Source organism: Procambarus clarkii, chromosome 2, assembly GCF_040958095.1.
Source record: "Procambarus clarkii isolate CNS0578487 chromosome 2, FALCON_Pclarkii_2.0, whole genome shotgun sequence".
Taxonomy (NCBI): domain Eukaryota; kingdom Metazoa; phylum Arthropoda; class Malacostraca; order Decapoda; family Cambaridae; genus Procambarus; species Procambarus clarkii.
The window spans coordinates 13,875,103-13,881,945 of NC_091151.1; the positions used below are offsets into that span (position 1 = coordinate 13,875,103).

Consider the following 6,843-nt stretch of genomic DNA (forward strand, 5'->3'; position numbering starts at 1 on the left):
AATTGTCTTACTGTGGATGAAATGCTAAGAGATTTTGCATTACAAATACAGCTTAAACTAGATAAAAAGCATGCCTGCCTTCAGAGGAAAAGCTTACAGTTTAATAAGGGAGAATTAAGGGGTCTTGTTGGTTATATTAAGTCTTGGTATGATACTTATAAGCCAGTTTCGGCAGAAGCATTTTATTAAGATTTAATTAAGGAGGTAGATGTATTTAATGCAACATTGAACCGGAAAACATCTGGTATAGAAAAGCATCCCCCCATAAAAGTGTGCGGAGAAGAGAAAGGAAATTTGGAGCAAGTATTGGCAGGAGTTTGCAGAGAAAGTTAGGAGTAACAAACTTGAAGGAAATCTGGCAAGACATAAATGAAATAAGGGGTAAAAAGCATAATTTTGTTGCACATCCTGACCAGTAAGGAATTGCAAAAGGTCTCGTAAATAAATGGGCGGAAGCTGCCAAACTTAGTTCATTTAATTACCCGCTGTAACGAGAGAGTCGTTTGATTCTTGGAAAGATCTAAGAAAGGATTTTATACTTACAGCAGGTAACAGTGGTGATGTCACTTGCACAGGTATTACCAGAGAAGAACTAATAACGGCGATTAAAGTTGGGAAATCTACCGCCCCTGGGGAGGATGGAGTAACTTATGAAATACTTAATGAACTTGCCATTATGACGAAAAGCCTGCTGTTAGACCTCTTTAATATTAGTTATAAAGAGGGCAGAATTCCCAGTAAATGAAAAAGAACTATGATCATCCTTATCCCTTAAGCCAATGGAGAGTACAGACCTGTGTCTTTAACCTCGTGTTTTTGTAAAATGATGGAGAGGATCATTTTAAATAAACTTTTGAATATAATAGGTGATCAGCTGTCTAATAATTTTTCGGGTTCCTCAGAGGAAAAAGTACCTCTGACTGTATTATTAAATGTCTAGCTAATGGTAATGATTATTATAGAATTTTTATTGATTTATAAGGAGCTTTTGATAAAGCCAACAAAGAGGTTATTTTATATGAATTAGCTGGTCTTGGTGTTGAAGGGAGATTATTGCGCTGGATAGGGGATTATCTTCAGGAAAGGAAGGCTCAGGTGTGGTATCAAGGTTGTATGGTTCAAGGTATCAAGGTCAAGAACTCTGCACACCTCAGGGAGGAGTGTTGAGTCTCACCCTGTTTTATGTACTAATGAATAAGATAGCATCTGAGAAATACTCAAATTGGGTAACTCCAATCATATATGCTGATGATATTTTGTTTCAGGGCAAAGATATTCCAAAGATTCAAACAGTGTTGGACAATTTCGGAAACCAGTGTCACCACATGGGACTAGTGGTTAATGAAGACAAAACTAAAGTTTGAATGTAGAAGTCGGAGGCCCATTATATTGGAAATAAACGGTAAAAATATAGAGAGTTAATATATATAAATATTTAGGCATATATGGTGGATATACCTATGAGAGTTTGGAAACTGAGATGAACAGACTGTTGAGTCAATGTCGGAAGAGATTACAACCTCTGAAGGCCTTGGCATGCTGTGGAAAGGAGTGGGAGTCCAAGTGCTACGAATGATGTACTTGAGTACTGTAAGATTTCTTATTGATTATGCTGCACCTGTCATTTCTTGTTTTGGTAAAGGTAGGATGGGCAAGTTGGAAAAGATACAAAATGAAGCCGTTGGGGGTCGTTGTGAGCCGCTGCTACCTAAATTTTTGCCCACACTTGTCTTGCAGACGTTTCTCTTCCAATAGAGCTAGTGAACTCTAGTCAATGTCTTTCTCTTTGTAACTCATCTGCAATGTATGTACCTTTACCTGAATAAAAAATCTAATCTAAATCTATATCTAATCTATATGCTTAGATATATGCAAATGATAGAGTAATAGAGCGAAACCTTTAAAATACTGAACAATTTGGAGGATATTGATTCATACAATTTCTTCAAAAGGTCAGATGTAACACGAACAAGGAGCAAAGGTTTCAAGCTCAACAAGCCACAGTGTAGGAGTGACAACAAATGCTTTTTAACCCATACGATTATGATCATGGCAATAAGGTTTCTAAAACAGTAGGCATTCTTCCAAAGCCAGACACTGTACTATGTTCCTCGCCCTAACCTAGTCACTCAGTATTATTCACTCATTTATCTATGTCTTGTCTATTTATGTCTTAAAGGTTACAAGACGTACATTAGTCAATACAATTGGTGCTTAAAATGTTAAGGATCTCTTGTGAAACACGGGTATTAATCAAAAAATTTATTATGTAAAATAAATAAAAAAGGCCCAAGGGCCATGAAGTAACAAGAATGCAAGGCCGGCACAAGCTGGCGTAAGTAGAGAAGACGGAAGATTCTTCATATTAAAAGACCCTGCTTCTCCAAGATGGCAGTCACACCCTGCTTGCCCTGGACAATCACCATATGGAGAAGGACTGTTTACTGTGAAGGGAAGTCCACAAATGCAATGCCAGCATGAGTCAGTCTTGAAGGGTAAACGATGATGGCACCCTCACAGTAACACAAAAGCCGAGCAAGCCCAGTGAGGAAGACCTGTTGATGGGAAGGAGGAGAATCATTAGTCACAACAAAATCCACATAGAAACAAAGGAGAGAAAAAAAATAAAGTGGATGTCTTCTTTTTGTATAGACATAATAAATATTGCCATTTGGCTATGTATTTATATGATATATAATAGAATACAGCATAAAACAAAATAAGAGGGGTGGTAGGAGAAGAAAAGATTAGTGTTCAGTGAGAATACACAAGGTCTTCTCTGAATACTCTTTATTTTCTTCAAGGCTGTGGGTCCCTACAATCGCACCAGAGGTGGTACACACCCCTATTATTATTTAAACAGGTGAGTAAAAATAGGTGAGTACACACACGGTGTTAGCAAACTTAGCCTCCAAACACACACACACACATGGTATCAGCAAGCTTAGCCTCCAAACACACACACACACATGGTATCAGCAAGCTTAGCCTCCAAACACACACACACACATGGTATCAGCAAGCTTAGCCTCCAAACACACACACACATGGTATCAGCAAGCTTAGCCTCCAAACACACACACACATGGTATCAGCAAGCTTAGCCTCCAAATACACACATGGTATCAGCAAGCTTACCCTCTAAACACACACACACAAATGGTATCAGCAAGCTTAGCCTCCAAATACACACATGGTATCAGCAAGCTTAGCCTCTAAACACACACACACACACACACAAACGGTATCAGCAAGCTTAGCCTCCAAACACACACACACACACACACAAACGGTATCAGCAAGCTTAGCCTCCAAACACACACACACACACACACACACACAAACGGTATCAGCAAGCTTAGCCTCTAAACACACACACACAAATGGTATCAGCAAGCTTAGCCTCCAAACACACACACACACATGGTATCAGCAAGCTTAGCCTCCAAATACACACACACACACAAACGGTATCAGCAAGCTTAGCCTCTAAATACACACACACAAATGGTATCAGCAAGCTTAGCCTCCAAATACACACATGGTATCAGCAAACTTAGCCTCCAAACACACACACACACATGGTATCAGCAAGCTTAGCCTCCAAACACACACACACACATGGTATCAGCAAGCTTAGCCTCCAAACACACACACACACATGGTATCAGCAAGCTTAGCCTCCAAATACACACACACACACAAACGGTATCAGCAAGCTTAGCCTCTAAACACACACACACACACAAACGGTATCAGCAAGCTTAGCCTCCAAACACACACACACACACACATGGTATCAGCAAGCTTAGCCTCCAAACACACACACACAGAAAATGGGGACATTGAAACAGTTAATAAACTTGATTTCAAGAGAGAGAGGTCACTATGGGGAACTTCAAAATTTGTTTAATAAGTAATTAGGCAGACTTGTTGCTAGACAGGGAAGTAAATTAAATGTATGCCAAATTTTGCAAAATATACAATGAAGGCACACAAACATTCATACCAAAACAGAGATGCAGGGCCAGAAAACAGGATTGGTTCAACAGAAATTGAGAGAGGGCCACAGACCAAAAGACACAAAAATGGAATGAAAGACATTGAAAAACTACAAGCAGATGTCAACAAAGCAGATTGGGCAGCAGAAAATAACATGATGTTTAACAGTGATAAATTTCAGGTATGGCAAAAATGATGATGTGAAACATAATACAGGGTACAAAACACAATCGAATCTTCCCATAGTAGAAAAACAGCATGTCAAGGATTTGGGAATAATGATGTCCGACGATCTAACGTTTAGGGAGCATAACCAAGCAAATATTGCGTCAGCCAGAAAAATGATCGGACGGATTATGAGAACTTTCAAATCCAGGGATCCCATCACAATGGTTGTACTCTTCAAGTCACTTATGTTGTCCAGTATCGAGTACTGCTCAGTATTCACTTCCCCCTTCAGAGCAGGAGAGATTGCTGAAATAGAGGGAATACAGAGAACATATACGGCACGCATAGACGAGATAAAACACCTAAATTATTGGGATCGTCTCAAAGCTCTCCAAATGTACTCTCTAGAAAGGAGACGAGAGAGATACCAAATAATATACACATGGAAGATACTGGAGGGCCAGGTCCCAAATCTACACAGTAAAATAACAACGTACTGGAGTGAACGATATGGAAAAAATGCAAGATTGAACCAGTGAAGAGCAGAGGTGCCACAGGCACAATCAGAGAGCACTGTATAAACATCAGAGGTCCGCGGTTGTTCAACGTCCTCCCAGCGACTATAAGAAATATTGCCGGAACAACCGTGGACATCTTCAGGAGAAAACTGGACTGTTTTCTAAGAGAAGTTCCGGATCAGCCGGGCTGTGGTGGGTATGTGGCCCTGCGGGCCGCTCCAAGCAACAGCCTGGTGGACCAAACTTTCACAAGTCGAGCCTGGCTTGGGGGCGGGCTTGGGGAGTAGAAGAGCAGAACCCCATCAAGCAGGTATCAACATAGAAGCCAAACCCCCAATCATACCAGCGATACAAAGCTGCGAGAAACAACTATACAGCAGTAAGGGGAGAGGCAGAAAGAAATTTTTAAAAAGGGATAATGGATAAATGTAAAACAGAACTGGGCCTATTCTACAAATTCATAAACAACAAATTGCAGGTAAAGGATAATATCCAGAGGTTGAAAATAGGAAACAGATTCACAGAAAATGATAATGCAATGTGTGAAACATTAAACCAAAAGTTCCAAAGTGTGTTTATACAAAATGAAATCTTAAGAGAACCAGACACAATAAGAATTTCTGAGAACATCATAGAGCGTATAGAGGTGTCTAGAGATGAAGTGGAAAATATGCTAAAGTAGCTAAGTAAGAACAAAGCAGTTGGTCCAGATGGAGTTTCACCATGGGTTCTGAGAGAATGTGCATCTGAGCTCAGCCTTCCACTTCACCTGATCTTTCAGGCATCCCTGTGTACAGGAGTCATAGCAAACATGTGGAAAAAGGCTAACATAGTTCCAATCTACAAAAGTGGCAACAGGGAAGACCCCACCCCTCTCAGTTATAGACCTGAATCATTGACAAGTGTAACAGTGAAAAGATTGAAAAAAAAATAATAAAAACTAAATGGGTAGAACACCTGGAGAGAAATTATATAATATCACAGACAGTATTGTTTTCGATCTGGAAGATCCTGTGTATCGAATTTACTCAGTTTCTATGATTGAGCCACAGAGATTTTAAAGGAAAAAGGTAGTTGGGTCGACTGCATCTATCTAGACATAAAAAAGGCTTTCGACAGAGTTCCACATAAGAGGTTGTTCTGGAAACTAGAAAATTTTGGATGGGTGACAGGTAAGCTTCTAACATGGATGAAAAATTTTCTGACTGATAGAAAAATGAGGGCAGTAATCAGAGGCAATCGGACTGGAGAAGTGTCACAAGTGGAGTACCACAGTACATGCACCAGAAATGTTCATTGTCTACATAAATGATCTACCAGTTGGAATACAGAATTATATAAACATGTTTGCTGATGATGCTAAGATAATGGGATGGATAAAAAATTTAATTGATTGTCATGCCCTTCAAGAAAACCTGGACAAAATAAATATATGGAGCACCACTTGGCAAATGAAATTTAATGTGAATAAATGCCATGTTATGGAATGTGGAATAGAACATAGATCCCACACAACCTACAAATTATGTGAGAAATCTTTATATAATTCTGATAAAAGAAAGAGGTCTAGGGTTGATTCTAGATAGAAAACTATCACTTGAGGCCCACATAAAGAACGTTGTGTGAGGAGCCTATGCCACGCTTTCTAACTTCAGAATTTCGTTTAAATACATGGATGGCGAAATACTAAAGAAATTGTTCACGAGTTTTGTTCGGCCAAGGCTAGAATATGCAGCGGTTGTGTGGTGCCCATATCTTAAGAAGCACATCAACAAACTGGAAAAGGTGCAAAGACATGCTACTAAGTGGCTCCCAGAACTAAAGGGCAAGAGCTATGTGGAGAGGTCAGAGGCATTAAATATGCCAAAACTAGAAGACAACAAAAAGAGGTGATAAAATCACTATGTACAAAATAGTAACAGGAATTGATAACATCGATAGGGAAGATTTCCCGAGACCTGGAACTTCAAGAACAAAAGATCATAGATTTAAACTAACTAAACAAAGATGCCAAAGAAATATACAAAAATTTCCTTTCGCATACAGAGTGGTACACGGTTGGAACAAGTTAAGTGAGAAGGTGGTGGCGGCCAAGACCGTCAGTAGTTTCAAAGCATTATGTGACAAAGAGTGCTGGGTAGACGGGACACCACGA

The 6,843-nt window shown here is 39.6% G+C and overlaps 1 long non-coding RNA gene across 1 annotated transcript in view; it reads right to left on the reverse strand.

Annotated features, from left to right (window-relative positions):
* Nucleotides 1–2,247: 2,247 nt before the first annotated feature.
* Nucleotides 2,248–6,843, reverse strand: part of LOC138364259 (uncharacterized) — a 7,289-nt gene continuing 2,693 nt past the window's right edge. Inside the window, exon 3 of the long non-coding RNA XR_011228373.1 lies at nt 2,248–2,555. This is a non-coding gene — a long non-coding RNA (uncharacterized lncRNA). The remainder of the gene's footprint in view (nt 2,556–6,843) is intronic.